The sequence below is a fragment of the Uranotaenia lowii genome, chromosome 3 (assembly GCF_029784155.1).
Source record: "Uranotaenia lowii strain MFRU-FL chromosome 3, ASM2978415v1, whole genome shotgun sequence".
Classification (NCBI taxonomy): domain Eukaryota; kingdom Metazoa; phylum Arthropoda; class Insecta; order Diptera; family Culicidae; genus Uranotaenia; species Uranotaenia lowii.
The window spans coordinates 366,167,065-366,194,459 of NC_073693.1; the positions used below are offsets into that span (position 1 = coordinate 366,167,065).

A 27,395-nucleotide genomic window follows, 5' to 3' on the forward strand; every position below is an offset into this window, starting at 1 on the left:
GGTGGGAACCAGGTCTGCGGCCCCAGGTGGAGTTTAGGGAGTAGGGGGTATACACGGAGTATATCATGAGTCTTCCCATTGTACCCATGGACCCAGAGTAGCAAACTGGGGGGACGCGGTGGCTCGCCGTGCCTTGGAATACAATCCGTAAACCGGGATTTACCACCTGTGGTTACCAACTAAAAAAAAACTGGAAAGTTTTACAATTTTTAGATTTAGATTTAAAAATTTAAATATTTATTCACCATTAGAAAATATTTTGGAAGTAAGTATGTCCACGTGGACATGACTTAAACCCCTACCCCCCTCTCCATGGACAAGCGTGGACATTTCCATACACCCCCCCCTCCCCCAAAGTTGTCCACGTGGTATGTGAACAACCCCTAAGGGAAAAATCGGAGCATACAAATGAAGGCTGATCAACGTTTAAATTATCGCATCTTCACTGTAGGGAACTCGTCTAAAATTTCGTAAAAAAAAAATTATCGAGTGCCCCTCGTTGATAGGACAAAATTTAAAAATACAATTCCCTTTGCACATATACCAATTTCTTAATATGAAAATTGAAAATAAGGACTTACCAGTGGTTTTAAACAAAAAATCACAAACAAAATTTCTTATCTTAAAAAATGCATTATTTTTTATCTTTTTTCAAATCTTTTTTGATATTTTTAAATCCGTAGCAGAGCTGACGTTTAAAACGATTCGGCACAACTCAAACTGGTCTAATCGAAATCATTGCACGCACACACTTGAACAGAGCTAAGCAGGACGGATCATATTGCCTTCTCTTCCCCTCCAGCGAGGTTCCGTATATTCCGTGGGGCTCTGTCACGACTCGACGAAAAGTCAAATGCCAGTGGCGTGGAAGAAGTGGTGGTCGTCGAACATCATCCATCATTAATCGTCTGTCGTCGTCGTGTGTGCGAGCATTTGTAATAAAAATTATATTCCGAACGGGGAAAAGAAGGTTCACACATCAAGTCAGTGCGATTTTTGGTTCCCGTTCTTTTTTTTTATTGTGCCGTTCCCGAGGTTCGTACTCGTTGCGTTTCGAGCGTGTTTTTGCAGTGTTCTGTCGTCGCGAAAAGAAACCTAGAACGCGTCACGGGTTGCGTTTTCGGTCGGCCACGGCCAGAGCTTCCGGTGCGACGGATCGGTTCCCAGTTCGTGGCACGGAAATCGCGATGAATCCCGGGGAAAATTACTGGGTAGATGTCTAAAATGGACGCAACGTCGTAGTACAGACAGAGCGAGAGAGCACGTACTGTTGGTGCCGAGAAGGAAATCGACGGATTCCGGTTCGAAGTGCTAGTGCGAAAGCGAGAGGGGTGTCGAATTACGCGTGGTCTTCTTTGTAGCTCGATCGTAGCCATCCGCCGACGGTGGAGTGACAGGAAGAGAGAAGGTGGGTGTATGTTTCGCAATGGGTTCGAATGAGCCAGATTGTGTAAGGGAATGGGATTTGTTGAGGAAGAGGGACAAAGGGCAACCATGGAACAAGTGTTGCCAGGATGCCTGTAATGTTCCAGGCAATGTTTACATCGGGATATTCCGATCGATTGATAATTTTCATGAAGCTTGAATATTTAAAAGCCTTAAATCTTTTGAAGTCCTATCTTCGAATATCACGAAACATATGTTCTCTGCTATTATTGAACACTCCCTGTGTCTCTATGTTACAGCGTTGATTGACAGGCTTTAGATGATCTTAGTTGAATATTTTAAAAGGTATTCGCTGCGAACCCGGTAGGCACCAGGCCCGGCCAAAATCCCGAGTCGATGAGTGGTGATAAAGAAACAAGAGAGATCAATATTGGGAAAGATCACATGTGGGATATACATGATGTTTCGATAGAAGGTAGAGCTGTTGATCGGTGGGGCTCGACGTGTACGCTCGTGTCGGTCGATCCCATCACGTTCACCGTGGTGAAATTGGCTAACGCACCGTTGAACTGAAGCGAAGATTGCGGGTTCAAGTCCTGTCGGCAAGCCGTTGTTGTATCTTTTTCGAAAAATTCATAATATTTACGGCTTATGTTCTTTTTTTTTATTATTAAAATCTCTTCAACGCTTCAGAATCTGACCTGAATAGAAATCGGGCAGAACGTGCTTTGACTAGATTACATAAATTTTAAATAGATTTTCAAAGGGTTAGGATTAACTACAAAAGTTCAAAGCCGTGATATTATATGTAACTTATAATACCAAAAAGTTCTAGAGTTGTAACATTGGCAGTATTGGCAGTATTCTCCGAATAGATAAATGTTGTAAACGTTCAAATCAGTGTTTAATCAGTTCAATTTTAACATGTGTAAACGTAGTTTTAAATTAGTCGTCGTATAAATTAATCGTAAGCAGATTTCCTAAGTCAGACAAATCAATAAATCAAGCGTGAGTTTTCAAAAGGACGTATGTAACATCAGACAAAATCTGAGAAAAAGGAGGGACAAAATTATGTTAATATAAATAAATGCTATTTAAAGCTGTTTGATCTAGAATCAAGTTTTATCATGGCAGCTGTAGGAAAAACAATAATGTTTTAATTATAGGTTTGAGCATACTGGATTTTTTGCTGTTTCCTAGTGAATTTGTTAAAAAAAATATTTTACACCGTATTGTTGAGTTTTTTTTTCACATACGCCATAATGATTCGTCGTTGTGACAGTTTAATATTTACATACACCCTTTATGATTCGTCGCTAGGACAAATTGTTTTCATTATGTCTGTTCAATCAACTCTAGTCGAAACGGGTCGAATCAAGTAGAAATGGATTGACAGTTGATCACCTGTCTCTTTCCAATTGACTTCGACCGATTTCTACCAAGTCGAAACTAATCCTGCTGCCGAGCTGGATTGGTTTCGACTAGTTTCAACTTGCTCCATTGAACATCGACCTGACTAGTTTCGACCAAAACATTGGCTCGTTGAACGTCTATCAGTTAACAGAAACCAGTTGAAACCGATTTTTACTAACGATTGAACGAAGCTATTATGCGTCAAATCAGATACGTCGGTTTTTTCACATCATTGCAGATGCGTCAGTTTTAAAATAAGGTACACCGGGGTAAGTGTGGACGCGGGGTAAGTGTGGACGATGGCTATAAAAACAATACTGTGCACTATTTTTTCAAACTTTTGATGCAGAATGTTCAATTTACTTGTAATCTATCCAATAACTGTGAAAAAGATACGATTCAGACAATACCGGATGTTTACAGTGACTTTTTCGGAATTTTCTATTTTCAACTACGATGTCGAGTTGATGTGCATCTTTTTCAAATGCAAATTTCTCCTAAACTAGCTGGCTCTCGATGAAAAACTCTACATTGAAACAATCCTTACATTCCAAACAACCAGTTAGGAAAAGAAACGGCGGTTAAAAATTAAGAAAAAAGAGTTTATTTACAAAAAACTAAAATTTTGTCTCCAACCCCTACCTGGGGTAAGTGTGGACGGCTTTAAAAAGTCTTGATGTTTACACATTTTTTCAATTTTCTGTCCTTCATCCTTTATGAGTTGTATTATTTAGCTATATTTAGCATTCGGATCATGAAAATTTGAGTAAAGTATTTATTTGTTCTGTGTTTTTGATAGAATCGGATCTCGTGTGTTGTAACATAAATTACACACTATAATTATAGTATCATGAACTTTTTTCAAAATTTTGGACGGTTCGAGCAATAAAGTAACGTATTCAACCAAGAAAACACAAATTTTTTGAAAATTTCCTGAGAAATCAAAGAGAAAATCTACCGTCCACACTTACCCCATAAAGCGGGGTAAGTGAAGACACCAGCCGTCCATAACGATTTACGTGATAACTTTTTTCGCTTTGCTTCTATCGAGCTCATCTCTTCAGCTTTTGTAAACAACATGTTCTGCATCACATTGAACGTCAATTTATCAAAATTGCTCCACTGCTGATTTTTTAATGATTTTTTAAAGTTGAACTATACGAAAACCCGTCCACACTTACCCCGGTGTACCTTAATTATTATTTTAAAACTGACGCATCTGCAATGATGTGAAAAAACCGACGTATCTGATTTGACGCATACGACGGTTTGCTGCGATCCTATCTGCTGTGTGTGCGATATTATTTGTTTTGACAGATGCGTCGTTTTACCAAAAAGAGGTGTAAAGAAGAATTTCGAAAACACTGAGAAAAGATGACATAGGTCGTTTGTATATTTTTTAGCTAACGGCATATTTTTTTTTTTTGTACAAACAGTTAATTCATACAGAAGAAAATAAAATTTACTATACCGTGCAAACAGTAACTCAATTTGTTTACTTTTGCGACATACGTCCTTTTGAAAACTCACGCTTGAAATGTTTGAAGATAACACAAGTTACTCTTCTGAGAAGTTTGAATAACTTTGCTAAAATCAACTAAAATTTTTAAGATCTTTAATGTGTTGGTTTTCTCTGATATTTTTTCATGTCCTCACCATCATTGACTCGGAATGGAACGGCAAATCTGGCAACTCCCGAAACCGACCCGGCCATCGTGAATGTCTTTCCGGCTCCACACAACTACCAGGCAGGAGAAGAAGCAACGACGGCGGCCAACTTTGTGGCAAAGAAGAGGTGTCAAAACGCCATCCATCCACACTAGATCAAGTTGAAAAATATAAAGGAAGAGCAACCTTCTACGGCGAATAAAAATAATAGCAAAAAGAAGTGTGTGCATACCGTTTTGTGTACCATCATCGCTGCTTTTTTGATTGTGGTTCTCCGTCCGTCCGAATGAGGTGGTCTGGTAGTGTGTATATGATTCGAGTATATTATTTTTCTTTATCAATGGTGCATGTTTTTCAAAGTGTTCCATAGGAATCAAAAGCCGAAAGAGTTGATGGAATAGGAAAACAACGACAATCGTGTTTTTCTTCTTTCCATTCTTCAAAGTGTTGAAAATTCAGAAGAAGAAGCACGAGAAAAAGGTCTATCAAAGTTGCGAAATATATGCATAGAAAAGAATAAATAGAAGCAAAGGTGTGGTAACAACAACCAACTAGTAGGTTGGCTAATAAGTTTTAAAAAATAAGCTAGTGCACATTTCGAAAAAAAAAGTGTAGAACAAGTTACAACCCACAATGGTTCCAATCGAAGTCCGATCTATGCATTTGTTGGTGGTGTGATAATCGGATAACATATAGCTTCAATTCGGAATCACTCGGTGGAATCTAACAATCATCATCTGGGATCTGCTCCCGAGCAAAAGTAAAGGAGTAAACCGGAATAAAGAGTTGTAGCAGAGTTGGCGAACCCAGCAGGATTAACTTTCGGAAAGTGAAAACGAGGTGAGTCGACAACCAATCCAATCTACCAGCCATGCTCTGCGATGGTATTCGTGAGACCGAATCCGAGCAGAGCGGTTGTCTTGTCTGTCAGAATTCAGAATGTGTTTTGATTTGGTCCTACAACAACGCATACCTACCTCTACGTTGTATTCTGGAGCGTGCTAGCTAGTGAGATAGCAGTCGGTTTCAGTAATTTATCATCAATTTCAAATACCTTTAAGGCGCCCAGAAAGCTGTACTAAAATATCTAACTTTAAAGGTGTTAAAAAGTCAGTCTCAGCTGAATAAAACTTTGAACATCGTTTATAAAACTACCAAATTCTTCATACTAGGCAAAGGATTCCGGTTGTTACTTTTGTACCTCAAATGATAAATATTTCACGCAGTCCTTTGAAAGTAAGAATCAATAAAAAAAATATACTGTTGCTAGTTTGGACACCATTTAAATACGTAGAATGGTTATAAAACTATTAAAATTAAACGACGAAACGATACCGATGAAGCTTTTTTTTGAGTATTTGTGTTTTCTGCTCTTAACCCTAATCCGCTCTTGAGTTTCTGGAAGTTTGTAACTTTATTCGGGTGCATCCAAATAAAGTAACTTCTTCGGAGACCCTCAATGAATTCTTGAAATCTTTAATTTTGCGTCATTACTTTTTTATGGATGCACACTGAAAGCCCAGGAAAAAACTCCCTAATAAGACCTTGATTGTCAATTTGACACTCCTCGCTTAAAACCGCTATATATCTTTTGTTTCTCAACAAATTTTTACAAAATATATAATTTTGGAAACCTTTTAATGTAAAGCCTGCTTCATTTAATATTGGAACAAATTCTTTTGCTCATTGTGGCGCTCCTAGTGGACGGATTTGGAAACTTTTTTCACCCACGTGTCGGGAAATTCATTACCTTTCACCATGTATTTATGTCATAACACCAAACGATAGCATTTTGTAAACAACCGCCATGGAAGTCGAACGGAGAGATCAAATTGTGCACAGTTTTCTTGAAAATCCATTGTTGTCGGCATCGAAGCTAGCTAAACAGCTTAAAATGCCCAGAAATACTGTATGGCAGGGGTGAGCAACCCGCGGCCCGCGGGCCGCATGCGGCCCTCGAGACATGTTTGTGCGGCCCGCGAAGCTTATCTCAAATTTAATTAATTTCACGATTTTTCTCTGTAACAGATTGTTAATTATCACAAAATAGCAGTCCCTGCTAAACCAAAAATATAATATATCAATAACTTGGCTATCGCTTCTAGTTTCTTTTTTTTCTTCTTTTTGATAGGAGTATAACCCGTTAGGGTCATTTTTCCTTGCACTTCTAGTTTCGGTAATATGGCGTGTGGAAATTTTTAAATTGATCAATTTTGGGTAAAATCGATCTTTCCTAAATGATAAACCAATAAACCTACATAACAATCAAAGCTGATTTTCAATCAATTTACTACTCTTTTTTCAATCAAGGACTCAGATATTGTCAAGATATTCTTATTTCACAGATTCAATAAAATTCTACAATTTATTGAAATTCAAAAAAAAAATAAGACTACAACTTCTTCTGACCTCCTTAAAAAATGTTATTGAATATTGAGGAATTTATTTTTTCAGCAGGTTTGTTGAAGACTGCGAAATGATTTGACTTACGATTTTGAAAACATCAAAGATTCAATTTAATTTGATTTTTCTTTATAATTTCGTATAAATTCCTGGTTTTCGCAGGTTTGGATAACAAAAAGAAAACTTCCAAATCTTTTTTTCTCAGAATTCAAAATTACTCGAGGCTTTTTTGAAAGTTAATAATTGAGTCAATAAGTCTTTGTATTTAACAGTTTTGTCAAATTCAAAAGGATGTAAATTGAATAGCAAATTTTTTACCAATTTTTTGAAGTTATCTCGAGAACTGGAGCTGACAAAAAAACTAATTGAATATATATTTGGATTCAGCGCTCCTTCATAAGTCAAAATCAGTTCAGAGATTCCTTGCACCTCGGAAAAAAGTGAATTTTGTTAACTTGTGTTATTTGTGATGCTATTTTCAGAAATTTCATAGGCAAATCATGCAAAATATTGATTAAAAAGAGTCATTTAACTTAAAAATTTGACATCTACATTTCCAAAGTCATAAGATTTTCATGATTCATCCTAAGAAAGCCTATCTCAGAGAAATCCAAATTTAATTTAAAATTTATGAAATCTGTAACATTGACAAATCTGGTTAAAAACTTTTTTTTCGATAAACCTTGCTCAACATCTCAATGCAATTTTTTCATACGAAACTTCAAATTAAAAAAATCACCATTTTAGAAAAAAAAAATTGGAGCTTCACGATCAAATCCAAATGAGTTGTGATAATAACTTTCCGAAAAAGGGCACAGAAAAAAATCCTTATGGTTAAGCTCCATGAAAATTTTAAATTTCAGTGATCACGAAAAAAAGCAATCGCATCGGTTCGAACAAAAAAGGGGTTTTTCTCAGAAAACGGTTCAAATCTTTTAAGGAAGCATAGAAAGACTTACAAAATTTTTCGATTTTAGTAAATAAAAAGGAAGCAAATGAGATTTCCTTTTTGTTAAAAATATTCGCTAACCATTTCAAATCACTCAAAACATTGAAATTATTGGAAAATTATCAAGATTTATTGATAAACCTAATCAATTTTGGCTGGTTTATTAATCAGCTTTAATTGAATAAAAAATGTTTATGCAAGCACATGAATATATGTTTTATCCTTTTTCATTTTTTTATCAAAAATTCTTCGTTACAAAGCATAACGTAAAGCTCTGCAACCTATGATTACTAAAATTTTATCTAGATGCGGCCCGCCGAAAGGGTTTTAAATTAAAAGTGGCCCGTTGCTTCAAAAGGTTGCTCACCCCTGCTGTATGGCGTGTTATCAAGCAGTACAAGGAAACATTGACGACGGCTCGGAAGCCGCATTCGAAGCGTCGGAGTGGAACTGTCGACCGGAATCTGCGTGGGAAAGTCATCAAGGCCGTCAAGAGGAATCCCAATCTTTCAGACCGCGATTTGGCCAATAAGTTCCAGGCCGCTCACAGTACGGTGCGACGAATTCGTCTCCGGGAAGGAACAAGGTCATTCCGAGCCAGCAAACAGCCAAATCGGACGCTGAAGCAGAACAATGTGGCCAGAATCCGTGCTCGAAAGCTGTACGACCAAGTGCTGACCAAGTTCGACGGATGTAAAGTCTGCTTCATTTAATATTGGAGCACAAACAATTGCGTGTAATTCAGTCATTTATTAACGAATTCATAATTTGTTTTTCATACAAATGTAGCATTTTCTTTACTCTTTCATAAAAAAAAATTAAAAAATTTATTCATTGCTGTTTCGAAGAAATTCTCGTACTCGTACTCGTAAGAAAACTGTGCACAATTTGATCTCTCCGTTCGGCTTCCATGGCGGTTGTTTACAAAATGCTATCGTTTGGTGTTATGACATAAATACATGGTGAAAGGTAATGAATTTCCCGACACGTGGGTGAAAAAAGTTTCCAAATCCGTCCACTAGGAGCGCCACAATGAGCAAAAGAATTTGTTCCAATATTAAATGAAGCAGACTTTACCTCAAATATGTTTCTCTGACATTGTTCACCTACAAGACTTCAATTTTCCGTTATTTAAAGTCTAAGAAAAAAAAAATCCGAAAAACATGCTTCGGAAAAAGACTGTAGATAAGCTAGTTTTGGAGGTACTTAGAATCTCCATGTTCACGTAACTCCTTTAGAGCACAAAACTGTGGTTATAAACAACCGTCACAAATCACAAGAATATCTTCCAAGGTGTGCTCAGACATGTACTATTAAAGAGATGTCCGTGAAAGAGACCACCTTCTCAAAATTCTTGCGAAACCAACCAACTTTTGAAGAATTGTATATCCAATATTAAACTTTTCTTCAAAATTACACTTTGTTTTGCAATGAATTGTTCGTTTGGGTAAATCCTCTATTATCAGGGTTGTAAATTACTAACATTTACCTAGTAATTCAAGCAAACTAAGGAGATATATTCATAAATCTATGTCATTTTAGTGGGGTTTCGAATGACTTCTTCTTATTAGTCTTATTGTTCTGTTTAATTTCAGTTTTATTTTCTTTATTATGAATCGCCTATCTTTACAATACCTGTAATCTCTACTCTTTAACTGTAAATAGTATAAAGCAACATGCCATCATATTTCTTTGGAATTTTGGCTATTCTTTGTGGACTTTCGTTTGGTAAAATATTTTCTGGTATAATATTTAGAAATTGGTTTCCATTTTCTTCATCACAACAATCTTCCCCTCCTGTAGCTTTTTCACAGTTTGAACTAATTTTTTTGTCATGCCTTTAGCCCCTACTCTCGAGCAATAGACAGGATGTATCGTTTATTTCTAAAGATTTCGTTTTATTTTATTGTTATTTTCGGGAAATCGCCATTATTTCTTCATCAGCTTTTTCTTATTACTTTTTACAATTTAAGAGAGATTAGAGTATATTAATATTACCTAATGATATTAATTTTAAATCATTGAACTCATTTCAAATGTTTATGCTTCTTCGAATTGAATATATTAATCTTGTCACGAGATTCGTAACCATATTGTAAAAAACGTTTAGAAAACTGCCTTTTAAATTCATCGTTTATCGTGTAACGTTTTATGTTGCAAAGCACACGAATGTTCAAAACTTAAAGATGGAAAATGAAAGCTTAAGCGCAGATTTTCATAAATAAAATTTTCAAACTTTTTCGTTTCTTTGTCCGATCGCTTGCGGGAAGTCGTAGTCAGCTGCTTTTAACTTTCACAAAACTACAATAATCACTAGATTTGGCCAAAGTAAGTAAAACATGGTAAACGCTCACGAATCCGTCTGACTACCAGAAGAAGCGGCTTCCGTTGGCTAAACCGGAAACTCGAGAACAAAAAAGTTAACACAAAAAAGACCGCTATTATTCTGTAAGAGCAAGTTCACTAAACTCCTTTAGAGCACAAAACTGTGGTTATAGACAACCGTCACAAGAATATCTTCTAAGGTGTGCTCAGACATGTACTATCAAAAAGATGTCCGTGATAGAGACCACCATCTCAGAGTTCTTGCGATACCAACCAACTTTTGAAGAATTGTAAATCCAAAATTAAACATTTCTTCAAAATTATCCTTTGTTTGGCAATGAATTGGATTGGTTTGGGGCGTTTGGGTATATCCTCTATCAACAGGATTGTAAATTACTAACATTTACCTAGTAATTCAAGCAAACTAAGGAGATATAGCCATAAACCTGTGTCATTTTAGTGGGTTTTCGAATGACTTCTTCTTATTAGTCTTATTGTTCTATTTAATTTCAGTTTTATTTTCTTTATTAGGTATCAATCCCCTATCTCTACACCGCCCAGTCGCACAAAATTTCGTAACGAACAAGCAGCTGCTAGCGGTAGTTTGCTTCAACTTATGAATATTAGAAAGTATTTCACATTTTAATTTCTCAAATAATACTAGATCACACTGGTCGAAAGTGTTTCCTGACCAAATTCTTCAACCCACACTCCAAATCAAAATGTTTTGCTAGGATGCAGAGATGACCTCGGTCCTGAAGCACAAATTTATGTCCTTCATTCCCTTCTCTGTTTTCCAATCTATCTATTCAATACTAGGACGTGGCCGGCGCCGTTTCAAAGAGAGAGAGCATCAGTTTTGTCCAGTGAGAATGAGCTGCTAATTCGGCTTGGGCCTGCTTAAAAGAATAAAGCTTGCTCTTTACTCTTACACAGATTCCAATAAGAATGACAGCCAATTGGAGTGAAGAAACGATTCGTTGCTTGAAAAGTAGGATTTTTACACCACTTTTTTACGTTTTTTATGATCATGATCTTAAAAAAGTTCAAAGAATATATCCTTAGCTGAGCAACGTATAGTTTCTAACTTCAGCTTTTTTGGACACCTAGTGAATTTTTTTTGAGCATTCCATAGCTGATCTACAGCCTTTTTCCGAAGCATGTTTTTTCTTAGACTTTGAATAAAGGAAAACTAGTCTAGTGTTGTAGGTGAATATTGTAAGAGAAACATCACAAAGTTTCTAAAATTATAAATTTTGTTAAAATCTGTTGAGAAACTAGAGAGATATATTGGTTTTAGTCAGGAGTGTCAAATTGACACTCCAGGGATTGTAACGGGTAAAAATTTCAGGGATGGATGAGGGTTAAAACACCCATTATCAATAAATAAGTAAATGGGTAAAGAGTCATGTCATGTTATACCTGTATATAGATTTCACGTCCATAGAACTCTGGTTCATTGAACATTTAAAAGCTTTTACAGAAACCTAAATTTAAAATAATATGTACCCTACAGTGGCATTTACTAAAATTGTATCGATTTCACAGTATCGTTTCGGTTTAACGCCAACTAACGCACCGGCTTACAATGGGATGGTAAATCAAGTTGTAAACATTGTAGTCTGTCAGTCAGTCCGTTCCGGCAGCCAAAGTACAAGGCAGCAGCTTATAACCACTAGCGTAAAGTATCAAGTTGAATACTGTTGAGGTGCACTAGCACTTGATAGTAATGGTATAGCTGAACAAAGCTACATAGATTACGAGATTTATTTATTAGTAGTAAATGGAAGAAAAAGCAAAAGAACGGTCAGTCATCGGCCATCGTCGATGGCGGGCGTTAGGAGTCTTAAATTTTTTGCCAATTACCTACGATCAATGTGTAATCTATACCTATTTTTGCGGTTTCGCGTTTTCCAACGCTGCTGGCTGTTAGTTGCTTTGAAGAAGCAAAAAAAAATCGGCCGCCGTCGCGTCGTTTAAATTAGTCGGTGATAATCTTTCCTTCTGTGTTGCTTACTCGCCTCTCTAGTCTGATGAAGTGTGCAGAAAAGCTCTAGTGCTGCCTCACACATATACCAACTAGTTCGTTGTTAGCTTAGCCAGTCAGTAGCACAGCAGCACATTCACAAAGCTAGACCCACCACTTAGTGCGGGGGGATAATCGTATGAATGACTTCAGCTTAAGTTAGCTGAAGGAAAAAAACTACAAGATTCCTTACACAATCAAAAAAAATGCTCTTGAATTGCAAATTTTACCTGGACTTGATGATAGTTAGTCTGAAATTTAGAAACTATACTTATACGTATACCGTTATCGATATTCTTAAACTAACGAATAGGTCAGTTCTTCATCTATTGAACTAGAAAACGGTTTAGTCGTTGTCGTTTAATTGATGCCGGAATCACCGGGTGAACTGGATTAAATCATCACTACTTTAGCACACCGAGCAGAGTTATTGTCGATGGACGGATTTGGATTTGCTGAGTCCGGTTTTGGCGACGACTCACTGCCACAACCGCAATCTTGGAGCGTGTTTATTTTCTTCTCTGCCTTCTTTCAAAGGCATAACGAGCTTTACTCAATGGCAAAAGTTGTCCGTGGCGGTCCGGTGCTCTACGTTGATTTATGGCAAATCTTCGATTTACTATCCATGGGGCACTTCAAATATCCACGATATAGATATATTTCATCTACTCACGACTGAACGCAGATTAATTTATGGCTAAGGAGTATTTTTTTCAATGGATTATGCGATTAATTAAAAAAAGTATAATTTTAATCATCAAAATTACTAATATATGTATTGTGTCTCAATTCATGCAAAAAATTTAAAGGGATTGTTTATCCAAGCAGCTATTCTGAACCGCCTTGTTCAAAATTATCCAATCATTCCTTATCAAAACACCCAATCAATAAATGAATTACCTACGGTAATGTACACCGCTGGCAGCAGAAAGATAAACCTGTCCCAGCCGAACGTCTCGCTCGACCCGCAGCAGCCATTAACGCCTACATTTGGTGCACGCACCAGAAGTGCACATAATCTACACTTTATGCATTGCGTATAGTTAAAACGCATGGCATAATGCGGTTTGCATCTCTCCTTTGACGACGGACTGGAGACATCATCATATCAGAAACGTGCATAGCCCCCGGTCTCTGTTTTGATGACATCCCAGCAACAACATTAATAGACATTGTCCATCAATCTTGAGCAGAATTTGTGCGTGCTTGCTGAAGTTTTACTCTTGTAGTTTCACCAGATCAGCAGTCAGCCAGCCAGCTTCCTCACTTTGCTAAATGATCCCTCGATGTGGGGACGTTTCCAAGGAAACACTCCTTGATGATTGTCTTTCATGGATGGGAAACTTTAGTCCTTACTATAAATACCTCATCACAACATGGGATAAGAGGAATTTATTATTGTTTAGCTGAAACAACACAGGCACACACGAAATATGTTGGGACTTAGATCCTGAAGCATATTGCTTTTACATGCTATACTAATTCCGAACTAACTTTGTAGAAAAAAAAAAGAACACATAACTCGAGGACTGATCAAGCAAATGGACCAATTTGAGTACGAAAAATATGCCAATGATAATTTAAGATTTTACTAGAAGAAAAAAGGAAGGGGGAATGGGGCTCTCTTACAATTTTTACATAACTCAAAAACTTATAAAGCAAATAAAACAAAATTTGGCACGGAATGGTATTAGGGTACGAGAAAAAGGTCAATGAATATTTTTTGCATATCTGGAGAACCAATTGTGCAAATGGAACCAAATTTGGCATGGGAGGGGTAATTGGCTACCCAGAATTTATTGTATGTTTTATGTTGGTAATCCACCATGGGTGCACGGATTCACCACAGTGTTGATTTGACCCCTGCCTAAGTATGTGCTCACATGCATTCTTAAGATTATTAAGTTCGACAAATCCCCAATGCAGCGCGCCTTCATACCCGGATCCCATGGCTTCGTATGAACTGTTATGGAGTGAATGTATTGGGTGTGTTGATGTAGGTATATTTTAGAAGAACGAATCGATCAAGTGGGCTAGTTTACTTACAAGTATTCCGGCATCCGCGTATATACCTGGCCAGCTGGCACATGATTGAACATTCCTATTATATAGCCACTTATAAAATGAAACACATCTTACCTGTCGGCCACTTATAGGATTCGAAGCCAAAAGTTTTTCTACCGATACCTGGACTCGAACCCAGTACGCCTGGCATACCAATACCAGACTCGTGCCAGGCTATCCACTAGACCACATCGGCGCATATTTTGCTACGCGGATTTTATTTATGATAATTTAAGACCCTCTTTTTTCAAATGAGGAAATAGGAAAGAGGGAAGGAGTTTCCATACAATTTAGTATATAAAAGAAGAAAAAATCAAGCAAATGTAATCAAATTTTTCATGGGAGGTTACGATAAATGTTTTCCTGAATATTTGGTACCCTTCCTTCCTTCCAGTGGGTGATTGGAGAAAGGAGGAATGCTCCTTTACAATTTATAAATATTTTAGACCTCTCTCTTCTTCCAGAAAGCTGGGATGGGAGAAGTGGGGCTTCCATAATATTTTTATTGCACATTTCGAGATCAAAAATGTTTCTGTTGATATTTGGTACCATTCCCTCCTTTCATCGGGAGAATAGGAAAGGGGAATGGGCTCCTTTATAAGTTTTTGCGTAACTTGAGAACTAATAAAACAAATGGAACTAAATTTGTCATGAGTATACATTTGATATGAGAAATGGTTATATGATTGATTGAAACCCCTCCATACTTCCATTGGGGGTTTATGAAGAAAGGAGGGAGGCCCCCATACAATTTTTTGCACAACTCCAGAACTTATCTAAGAAATGAAAAAAAAAATCTACATGGAAAAACAATTAAGTATAGGAGAGTGGGAAATCATGGGCCACTTTTTTTCTTTGTTCCATAACTTCTTTATTATGAAAGATAAAATGAAAATAAAAAATGGTATAGTTTTCTACATTTTCAAGGTATCATAAAAAAAAAAATATTTTCCCCTAATTCTGACTGTTTTAAAAAAAAGCAATATTTTTTAGATTTTGAAAAATGGTGGGGAATCGTGGGCCACTAAATCTAAATTGACCAAATAACATGGAAAATTTATGAGCTGACCCAAAACTGTGATTTCATAATTCATTTCGTCATTTTAAAGCAATTTCAAATGATGAAATAAAAAAGAGGGCTGTTTATAATCGAATAGATTCCAAAACCTGGCTCGCGAACGTTTTGGCAAAATTCATTGTATAGGATGGACGAAATATTTTTCATAACTCTTCATTTGGCATGAGAAAACTTTACAGATAAGATTTTAAGTTGTGAATGTGTATAAAAGCATAAAAATATAGGTGCTTCAAGATGTGTGGGCTACGATTCCCCACAAGCTATGATTTGCAAATTGGTTTCTTTTGTGTGACTTATTGATGTTTCATCAAAAATTCCTTTTCCACATGAAAGAACATGACAAAACTAAGATCATAAGCGTATGAGCATTTTTTTTATGAACTTTAGGTTTCCCATCGATGCAATTAGCTAGTGTTTTTTTAATTATGTAAGACAATTTTTCTAACTTTTTTTAGCTTGATAAATAAAAGAAGCATATGATGCGTATTTAAGTCAACGACATATAGAAATATATGCTCACGCAAAGCGACGACGATGACATTTGGTTTGAGATTTTTATCTCAACACACATTTGAGATATTAAAAGTGGCCCACGTTTCCCCATGGCCCACGATACCCCACTCTCCCCAACATTATTTTTTGAGAAATTACCCTTCTTTCAGTGAGTACATAGGAATGGGAAGGGACCCTTATACAATTTAGTTGGTATAGCTTGGAAATAAATCAAGCGAATGGAACCAAATTTGGCATGGGAAAGTATTTGGGTACAACATATGTTTCTATGATCGTTATAAACCCTTCCACCTTGCATAGAGGATAGCCGAGGGAAGCAGGTGTTCCATATCATTTGGTCGTATCGTTTAAAAACATATCAACCAATAAAACCAGATTTGAGTTTGAGAGCGTATTGGGTACGAAAAATGGGTATGATTGTAGAAAATACCTACCTCCCTGAAGTAGTGGTGGATGGAAAGGGAAAGCAGAGGGCTTCCATACGACTTTTTCGCATAAATTAAGCACTTATCAATCAAAGGGAATCATCTTTGAGAGAGTTTGTTTGCGTACGAATAATTTAAGACCCTCCCTTTTTTCAGAGCGAAGTCGGAAAGAAAACATTTTTTTTAATTTTTCGTTTGGCAGCCCGATCAGAAGGGAAAAACAAAATTATATCAAGATGAAATATTTTGATATTTTTGTTTTTTCTATCAAAATGAGTTATAATTCAGCTCATAGCTCATAACCCCCATCTGAAGATTTTCATTTCAATCCGACAATTACAATCACGACAATATCGCGAAAACAGTGAACAACTAACATGGTTGATCCCTTTTTTGGACCACGATCCAAAACTTGACACCTGAAATCAATTACCTTTACTGTGAAACCCCCATGTGCCAATTTTCTTTACAATCCTATGCACAATCAAAACAATATCGCAAAAACAGTGAACAGATTATATGGACGACCCCTTTTGCCGACCCCTGACTGAAAATTTAAAACCTGAAAGCAATAGAGCGTCCTTTAAAACTCCTTTGTGAAATTTTTTATCTCAATTCAATATAGAATAACTTCAATATCGCAAAAACATTTAAAGTTTGATATGGAAGCCCCCTGATCCTAAATATGAAACCTGGAATTGATTGCTCGTCCCTCAGAATACTTATGTGCTAATTTGCATCACAATCCGATGCATAATTACGCAAATATCGCAAAAAAAACATTTAAAAGTAGATAGGGACGGCTTCTTTGACCGACCCCTGACCCCAAATTTAATACCTGGAATTGGTTGCTTGTCACTCAAAACTCCTATGTGGGAATTTTCATCTAATACCGTATTTGTTTATGCCGAGTGTCGCACTAGTGTTGCACTGATGCACCACTAGGTGCTGTCAAACGGTTTGTTTATTCGGACACTCGGACAGTGTTGCACTGGTTTTAACCTGGTGTTGCACTGCCATCAGGCGGTGTTGTCCCGAAAATTTTGTCAGTGTTGCGAGAGAGCTTGTGAGTGAATGAGGTAGCAATACACTGGCGACGATTTGTGTTTGTTTTTATCGGGTACGGTGGAATACTGAGCGAGGGGAGAAAACGAATACGGTATAAATCTAATGTACCGTCAACCGGGGTAACATGCAACGATTTTCAACTTCAATTGTATCTGGAACATTTATGTTTGTAGGGAATCATAATGCTTGTGCATTAAAAGTTTTAAGGTTAGTAGGGCAGCAGATTGACGTGGTTAGAAAAATTATTAATGTCCTCAGTAATTTTTAAATTCTCAAAAACATGCATGTTGCATGATACCCAAGAAAAGGGGTAGCATGCAACAAACAAATTTTGCATTAAGTGTAACGGAAACCCCAAAAGAATTTGATAAGCATTCTCAAGGACTGATCTTATCTTTCAGTTTCCGATCTAGGCAATTTACGTTACTCTTTAAAAAAGAAATAAAAGCAACATTTTGGAAAAAAATATGATGACATAAAAAAAAATTTTAACATTTGGGAACCTGGGAGAAAACCAATCTTTTTTTAATCTGAGTGCCATGAAAAAATGTAGAATTCCTTCACAATATTTTGCATGGAAATTTTTTCAAAAGGTTTTCTTCTTTTAAAACAGTTATAAAAATATGTATACAAATACTTTTTTTTTTAAATTTTAGAGTCAGCTCTACTTTTAGATGCTTAAAAATTGAACTGATTTTTTTTAGCAAAGAAGTCAAGGGATTTCTTTTTTAACGAATCATAAGATACCTCAGCTTAAAAGCAAATTTCAATTTTTATTTTGTTCAAACATATTATTTCATTGTTATTTCATAAAAAAAACATTGAACTTAAAGAGCGACGAAATAAAAAACAAAAATTATTGTTTCTTACGGCGTGTTCGTAAATTGATTTTTTCTATCGAAGTGATTTTTTTTATCGATGCTGGCGTTCGTAAATTCCAAACAAACGTATGCAAAAGCATATGGAAAGTGATTTGACATCTACCAAACAAATCAATCGACTGATGCATCACCCAAAAAAATCAATTTACGAACGCGCCGTTAGTCTTGCGACGATATCCTTTTTTGGGTCCTGGTTTTTTTGATGATTTGTTTTCATTGTCCTCTGGTTCCTGCTTAACGCATGCATTTGGCGGTTCTTGCTTAACAATGCAGTCCTTCGTTGCAATCACCGTCTGGTTTTCTTCTCCTTTTTGAACTCTTTAACAAATTCCACTGTAACGGCTTGGCCAGCTTCAACCAGAATTTTCCGGCGTTGTTGTGGAGGAGCAGCTACAGCTGTACGGTTTTCTTTTAGCACTTCGATAAAAGCTTCAGACCATGATGAATCCGATTTTGATTGATCCGATTCCTTGCCATCAGGAAGTCGTTTCAAAACTTGTTGTGGATCTAGAGGAACGATCCCAGAAGCTCTAAAGCCAGAGCGCAGGTTTGTGGAAGCATTTGTCAGAGAATTTATAGTCTTCTTCAAGAGTTCTGGAAAATAAGCCTTCGGAACAGTCCCTTTGTACTTCAATTTATAGTCTTGCAGATTAGATCTCCATTTAATTTTCAATGGACGAAAAAAAGCGACGTCTAGCGGTTGACACAAATGAGTACTATTTGGTGGTAAAAGCACAAACCGGATGTTGTTTTCGTGGCATGCTTCAATGACGGCCAACGAAATATGGCTAGCCAAGTTATCGCCAATTAAAAGTTTCGGATTTTTTCCACCATTAGAATCTGTTTTTTGGAAGTAAACAAGAACAACTTTGAAGAACCACTTCTCAAATAAATCGTTGTCAAACCAACCAGACGGCGAGCAACCGTAAACAGTTCCTTTTGGATTCTTGGTCCAAGTGTCGTAAAGATGTTTACTTTTATAAACGACGAATGGTGGCAAAAGTGTTCCTGAAGCAGTTCCGGCAAACATGACCGACGTACTTACTTTTGAAGAGTCCATTATACGGTCAGCATGTTTTGCGCTGCGACGTACGATGACTTTGACTCGACCAGGATCGTCCGTCATATTGGTTTCGTCATAGTTAACGATGAGATTTTCAGAAACCCCTGAGAGAGAACTTTCAAGATTTTCGAAGAAACGCTGTACTGTTACAGCTGAGACATTAGCTCGGCTGCGTTTTATATTTTCACAGAGACGTTGGCTGAGCTCCTTGTGGCGTTCCAAAAAGGAAAAACACCAATCATTCCCTGGACAGTTTTCCTTGAAACGAGATTCCGTTCTTCCCATCCGATTAAGATAGCCTTTCACTACAAGCCGGACATCGGTGCGGGTAAACGGCATTCCCCAATCAGCTGCTTTGATTAGTCCCTCAGCTAAACGCTCCTCATCCGAGTCTGATAGGACCCGGGGAGCTCCATACTTAATTGAACACACATCGGATAAATCCTTTTGCATATTCCGGCTGATTGTTGAAGGGCAGATTCCGTATATTCTAGCTGCTTCCCGCAGTAACATATTCTGGTTCCGCACTTGTTTTATTGCTTCCACTAACAGCGGCCTTGAGTAGTTTCCATAGACCCGACTTCCCGGGACTCTCTTAGGCGTACGAGGCATTCCTGAGTGGTACCTGTGATATTTCGCACGAAATATATCATGATTGATGCACTTTAGTTGATTTTTTTTACTTACGCAGTCCAAATCGAGTATTAATTCACCAAATTCTATGCACGGAATGGAGAAAATCGTAATGTAAACAAACACGGGTTGCCAAATTTATCACACTGATGCGGGTTGAAAATGATGAAAAAAGAAAAAAGCAACGCGCCGCTTAGGTTGGAATTCTGTTGCGTCTTACCCCGGACGAGCAACTGTAACATTAATACGTTTATTTAAGTAAACTTTAATATTTTTTCGTATCTATTATTTCACAAACAGTGTTTGTATAAAGTACTTGAACCAATATAAAGTTTGTAGCAGCAATCATCAAGCCAATCCGTCATATGAGGTAATGTTTTTTTACCATGAAAAAAATTGAAAAATTTCAACACCTATTAAATAATTTTTTTAATTTTTTAGAAGGGTCAAAAAGAAAAAAAATAGTACTTAGAATGAGAACTACTATGTTTACGATACTTTGAAAGTATTTTGCGATAGCTTATTTGCATTGTATAAAATTTAAAAATGAAAAAAAACGATTGGGTGTGCAAACGTTGCAATCTACCCCGCTGTTGCATGATGCCCCGTTTGACGGTATATTAGCGCCAATAACGCAAAAACAATGAACAGTTGATATGGACGACCCCTTTGGCCGACCTATGTTCCTAAATTTGATACCTAGAATCGATATATTGTCTCTCAAAACACTCATGTGCAAATTTCCATCACAATCCAATGTATAATAACACCAATATCGCTCAAACAATATTTGTCATGTATGGACGACCCACTTCAAAAGGAGTCATCCGAAAATTTAATAACATTTTTCATCATTCCTGGTCCTAATGAGTGTCCAGGCCAAATTTCAGTTCTCTAGGGCTTAAGACGGCTGAGCCTATAGAGGACAAACAAACAAACATACAGAAATTGTTTTTTATACACTGCCGGCCAAAAGTTTGGGATCACCCACTAAAAAACATGTAAATTTTGATCGTTCATATCTCAGCTGTCTTAGGACATATTGCGAATCTTCTCATATCATTTGAATGATGATGAGCAATAGCTATTTCGGAGGTATTTTGCCCATAAATAATGTTTTAGTTTTGCACCTAAAACTTAACCTTTACCGGGAAACACTACCAAAAAAGATTTTTTTGTTCATATTGATGTGAAAGTATTAGGTATTCAACCATTTAAATGGCATGGCATTATTAAACAGGCAGAGATTAAATATGAGTTATTTGTACTAAATCTTATCAAATGATCTAATTGACCATTGAGACTCATGAAAACTACAAACGTAGTAAACACTTCGTCCAACTTTGATTATCTTCTGCTTCGAAGTAACTGTGGCAGAGAATTCTCAAGGCACCGCCAAAACTGCTTCATTTAACCGTATTTCTTGATACTCCCCCTGCTGCTGCTACCACGTTCGTCCGTATGTTATCTGCTCAAAAATCTGTGTAAATATTCACACATCATACCTACTACATACGACGAGTATAAGCGCTGACTCCCGCGTGTTCTGGTTCAGTTTTACCAACTCAATGAGAGTTATTCTTCAAAACTGGATGGAACTGCAAGCGCCATGTTTGTTGACAAGAAGCGCCGAAGGAGGAAGTAATGGTTCATCATCATATGTGTTCAGTACATATAAATATGCAGCAAAGTCTACTAGCGGGCAGAAAGGGGTAGGTACGTGCAAACTTCGGCTCACGCTCTGGTCGAGTTAAAGCTGCTGGGTGCTATAGATATTTATTGCACCCTGGAATTCGCCGCGTGCGTGCTGCAATCCGACCACATAATTTGCGAATGCGAACTCCTAGAAGCCTCTGGCCCTTCTTCCACCAAGCTCCCTTCTGCGATGCATCTTTTTTCATGGGCTGAATAGTAAACGTTTCGTGAAATCGGTGACCAAAGACTTGTTGAGTCTCCCATGAAAATTTACTTCTTTTATTAGGAAAACCACCTTCATATATGTAGTTTCAGCACAGTACGCTTTAAAGTTTAAACGGATCAGCCATCAGATTTTTTGCGGATCAAATCGATGATCTGTTTTATGGCGGCTTTCGTTGTTTGCTGGCCAACCGGGGCGGTCGTTTTTTGAAAGAGGCTATAGGGCGGAACCGAAACGAGGGGGCACGAGTAGTTACGTCGGTTGCGGAATAATTTGCTCAGTCAGCTCTCTGGACTCTCTCGTACCTCCCTACTTCTTCCCAAATTGATTTCGCCAGCAATTGTTGGATAAGTACACGAGAAAGGGTGGGGTTCCTAGGGGAAGGGGCCATATCCCGTCGACAAACCAAGCGGGTCTCACGTCATCGATCCACCTCGAATCTGCTGGATTCCCGCGGCCAAAAGGTGTGGCAGCTGCTGCGAAAGTGTTAAACTGAAAACTATTACCGGTCGACTGCTACCTACTAGTAGCTGGCTGGCTGTTTGTGCCAGAGACCGAATGAAAACGCAACACATTAATTGATATGGTGGTTGGTGGATTTTGATTCACCCACTCCACCAAAACCCCCGATCTACTCAGTATAGGCCGAGAGAGAGACCCTTGAGAGGCGTAACTCAACCGGTTGGGTCGCGGCGGCGGCTCCATTCAGTTGTCGTCTGAAGCACTTTAGATTGCGCTTATGAACATCGATGAATCATGACGAGGAACGGTTGCCGGTGATGCCGGTTCGGATTTAAACAGTCGCTCTCATACTACTTAGCTATATAGTTCGTAGAGTAGAGCGTAAGCTGGGTGGCTCGCTGCCTCCCTAACTGGCTTGGGCCTATTTATGCCTGCTGGGCGATGGATTATTTTGTCTGACAGCGCGGTTTTTAGGTCACTTTTCGGATCGATCGATAGCGGACCGTTCGTTCAAGTGTTGTGAAATATTGTAACATTAAGCTAGCTTCTGATAAGCAAAGGGCGATAAAGATTCCTAATTGGTATCGGCGATTTGGAAGTAAGGCTCAACGAATAGTACAACTACTTCAATCAGCTACCGGAGTCAACAAGAATATTGTTTGGCTAGGTTAGAAGATTATTGCACACAAGGATGGCCCAACATTGTACTTTGTCTGGGATTCTGGGGGCCGAACCTTCAAATGAAAGTTTAGGGTGTAAGAAACAATCTATAAGTATCTACACTGCCGGCCAAAAGTTTGGGATCACCCGCTAAAAAACATGCAAATTTTGATCGTTCGTATCTAAACCGTCTTAGGACATATTGCAAATCTTCTGATTTCATTTGAATGATGATGAGCAATAGCTATTTCGGAGGTATTTTGCCCATAAATAATGTTTTAGTTTTGCACCTAAAACTTAACCTAAAGTTAGAACATTTTCAAAAAATCTCATTCAATATTCAAAGCCAATCATCTCGCGATAGGGTGAACCAAATTTCAAAATTTGAGCTGCATTGGAATCCTTATTCTATACTTCTCAAAACACAATCAAAAAAATTTTGTGCAAAAATTAAAGAATGTACTTTTAATTATCAAAATAGACACTTAAGTTATCGTCCAAAAGTTTGGGATCACCCATTAGTATGGTGTACCGGCCAAAAACATGCAAATTTATCTCATTCATATCTATCTCATCTAACATCGTATTGCAGATCTGAAGGGTGCATTTGAAGGCTTAGGAATTGTTGTTTTTTCATAAATTCATACAAAAATTATATTTTAAAGTGATAACCATAAAAGAATTACCTGAAATTAATTGTTTTTTGAAAATTCACACTTATGATTGTGAATTTTTTATGGTTATCACTTTAAAATATAATTTTTTAATGAATTTATGAAAAAACAACAATTCCTAAGCTTTCAAATGCACCCTTCAGATCTGCAATACGATGTTAGATGAGAAAGATATGAATGAAATAAATTTGCATGTTTTTAAAAGAATGGTTAACCTAAAGTTTAAACATTTTCAAAAAACCGCACTCAATATTTAAAGCCGATCATCTTGGGTGTACCAAATCTCAAAATTTGAGTGGCATTAGAATCCCTATTCTTTACTTCTCAAAACACAATAAAAAAAATTTGTGAAAAAATTCAAGAATGTACTTTTAATTAATAAAATAGACACTTGAGTTATCGTCCAAAAGTTTGGGATCACCCCTTTGTATGGTGAGTTTGGGATCATTCTTATAAAAACATGCAAATTTATTTTACTCATATCTTTCTCATCTAACATCGTATTGCAGATCTGAAGGGTTCATTTGGAAGCTAAGGAATTGTTGTTATATCATAAATTCATTCAAAAATTATATTTTATGGTGAGAACTATAAAATAATCAGAATAATAACTGGGAACTTTAAAAAAAAACAATTAATTTCAGGTGATTTTTTTATGGTTATCACTTCAAAGTATAATTTTTGGATGAATTTATGATATAACAACAATTCCTTAGCTTCCAAATGAACCCTTCAGATCTGCAAAACGATTTTAGATGAGAAAGATATGAATAAAATAAATTTGCATGTTTTTATAAGAATGATCCCAAACTCACCATACAAAGGGGTGATCCCAAACTTTTGGACGATAACTCAAGTGTCTATTTTATTAATTAAAAGTACATTCTTGAATTTTTTCACAAATTTTTTTGATTGTGTTTTGAGAAGTAAAGAATAGGGATTCTAATGCCACTCAAATTTTGAGATTTGGTCCACCCTATCCCAAGATGATCGGCTTTAAATATTGAGTGCGGTTTTTTGAAAATGTTTAAACTTTAGGTTAAGTTTTAAGTTCAAAACTAAAAAAATATATTTGGGAAAAATACCTCCGAAATAGCTATTGCTCATTACCTTTCAAATGAGATCAGAAGATTTGCAATATGTCCTAAGACGGCTGAGATATGAACGATCAAAATTTGCATGTTTTTAGTGGGTGATCCCAAACTTTTGGCCGGCAGTGTATGTATGTATGTATGTAGATAATCCACCATGGGTGCACAGATTCACCGCAGTTTCGCCAACGCATGCGCTGAATTTCACTCTTTAGATAACTTAATCTTCAATGCAAATCACCGCATATCGGACACCATGGCTTCGTGTAAACTGTATGGAATGAATATGGTATGTGTTAATGTAAGTGTTATTTGGATGAACAAGTCAATCAATTACGCAGAACATTTATAACATTGTTAATGTAAATAATCCAAGACAGATATTACGCACACGTTTAGATACCTGCCCAGTTGTCAAGTGATAGGGTTTTCCAATATTTTATCTATATATATTAAAATGGATTCCTGTCTGTGCGTCTGTTCCCTATAGACTCTGAAACTACTGAACAGATTAGCGTAAAACTTGGCAGGTAGGGGTATTGAAGGCAGGGGAAGGTTCCTATAATAGTTTGAAACCCCTCCCTCTCTTATGAAGGGTGGGAGGGGCCTCCCAAAAAAAAAGACAAATTTTGCATAACTCGACAACCAATCAAGCAAATGGTATCAAATTTGGCTTGGAGTGGTATTCAAGAACAGGGAATATTTTTATGAATATAAGTTACCCCGCCCTCCTCTCAGTGGGATGATAGGAAGGGGGAAGGGGGGCTACCTTACAATTTTTAAAATAATTACTCGAAAACTAATCAAGATATTGGAACCAAATTTAACATGGGAGGGTATTTGGATACGAAAAATGTGTCCATGATTAATTGAGACCCCTCCCTCTTTCCAGTAGAAAGGGGGAGGGGGCCTCTTTAATATTTTTTTTACATAATTCGGAAACTAATAAAGCAAATGGAACCAAATTTGGCTTGGGAGTATTTGGACACGAAAATTTTTTCTATGATTATTTGAAACCCCTCCCTCTTTCCAGTAAGGATACATAGGAAGGGGTGAGGGCCTCTTATAATTTTTTACATAGCTCAATAACCTATTAAGCAAATGGAACCAAATTAGGCATGGGCGGGTATTTTGGAACGTGTCGTGTTCTAATGATTGTTTCAGGCCTTTTCCTTCTTCCAGCGGTAAGAAAAGAAAGAGGGAGGGGAATTCCATGCAATTTAAACTGCATAACTTGAGAATTTCAACAGCAAATGGAACCAAATTTGACATGGAACGCTATTTGGGTACGAGAAATGCTTCTATCAATATTTGGTATCCCTCATTCCTTCAAAGAGGTGGGTAAAATGGGGGAGGAGAGTCTCCCTTACAATTTTCAGTATAACTGGAGAGCTAATCGTGCAAATGGAACCATATTTAACATGTGAGGGTATTTTAATAATTCTATTATAAATCGAAGCCCCACCTTTTTTCAGCGGAAGGATATAAAGGGGAAAGGAGGGCTTCCATACAATTTTTTTTGCATAACTCAAGAATTAATCGAGCAAATGAAACCAAATTTTGCATCAAAAAGTATTTGAGTACGAAAAATACTTTTATGAATATTAAGTTTTTACCGATTCATTCAATCGGGAGAACGGAAGGGGGGATGGTACTTCCTTTCAAATTTATGCATAACTCAAGAGTTGACTACGCAAATGAAACCAAATTTGGCATGAGAAGATATTTCATTACGAGAAACTTTTCTATGTGAAACAATTCCTTTCCAGCAGTAGGAGAATAGAATTGGGAATACAGGAAGGGAAGAGAAAGGCTTATATTAAACTTTTAATTTTTATAAAATCGAAGAAAAAGCCAAAACTTAACATGGAAAATCGTATGATTATCTGACACACCATCCTCTTTTCAGTGAGTTGGTACATAGAAGGAGGGAGTTGAGCCCAATATAATTTTGTTAGCATAAGTTCTCAATTAATGCTAACGAAGCCAACAAATGGAAACAAATATAGAAAGGTATTTGGTTACGAGATATTTTTCTACTATTGTTATAGACACTCACGCTTTACAGTGTAGAGAAGGAAAGAAAGGATTTAAGTCATATCTGTGTTGCAATTCGAAACTCCGGCTGCAACTCTCATTGTATAACGGTTGCTTTTGAATTATGTAATAATTTGGTTTAAAATAATACTACCAAAGCAATAAAAATTTGAATTATTTCTGAAAATATCATTTATTTTTTAAGGGTGTAGCAAAGCACACCGGGTCAGCTAGTATACAATAAAACAAACAAAAATTGAATTGTGCACTTCTTTTTATGAAACCCAAAACCTTATCTTACCATTAAACAACTTAAACCTCAATTCTGTTAACCGACCAAATCCATATTTTCTTAAAAGCTGAATATTTGAGGTAAATGGAACCTTCCAAAATTACCTGGAGACAATCTGGATAAAATATTATTAAAAAGATTGAATATGATTACGAAGTATCTCTGCCGTGAGTGGGTTCGTCCCACTAAAACCACCTTGGGCTTCGTGTGCCAAATCTCTACATCTCTACATACTATCAAAGAATAATTGAAACAAAAAAATCATAAGGTTTACTCAAAAGCCGAAAAATATTGTACTTCAATCAGCATTTAGAATGGATGTTTTGACTTGATTGTTCTTTATTGCTAAAGTTATTTATATACAAC

At 36.9% G+C, this 27,395-nt stretch overlaps 1 protein-coding gene across 1 annotated transcript in view; it reads left to right on the forward strand.

Annotated features, from left to right (window-relative positions):
* The first annotated feature begins 851 nt into the window (after positions 1 to 851).
* LOC129750911 (basic-leucine zipper transcription factor A) overlaps positions 852 to 27,395 on the forward strand; it is a 100,450-nt gene continuing 73,906 nt past the window's right edge. Inside the window, 2 exon segments of the mRNA XM_055746107.1 lie at positions 852 to 1,408; positions 4,548 to 5,307. The gene's annotated coding sequence lies outside the window, so the exon portion shown is untranslated.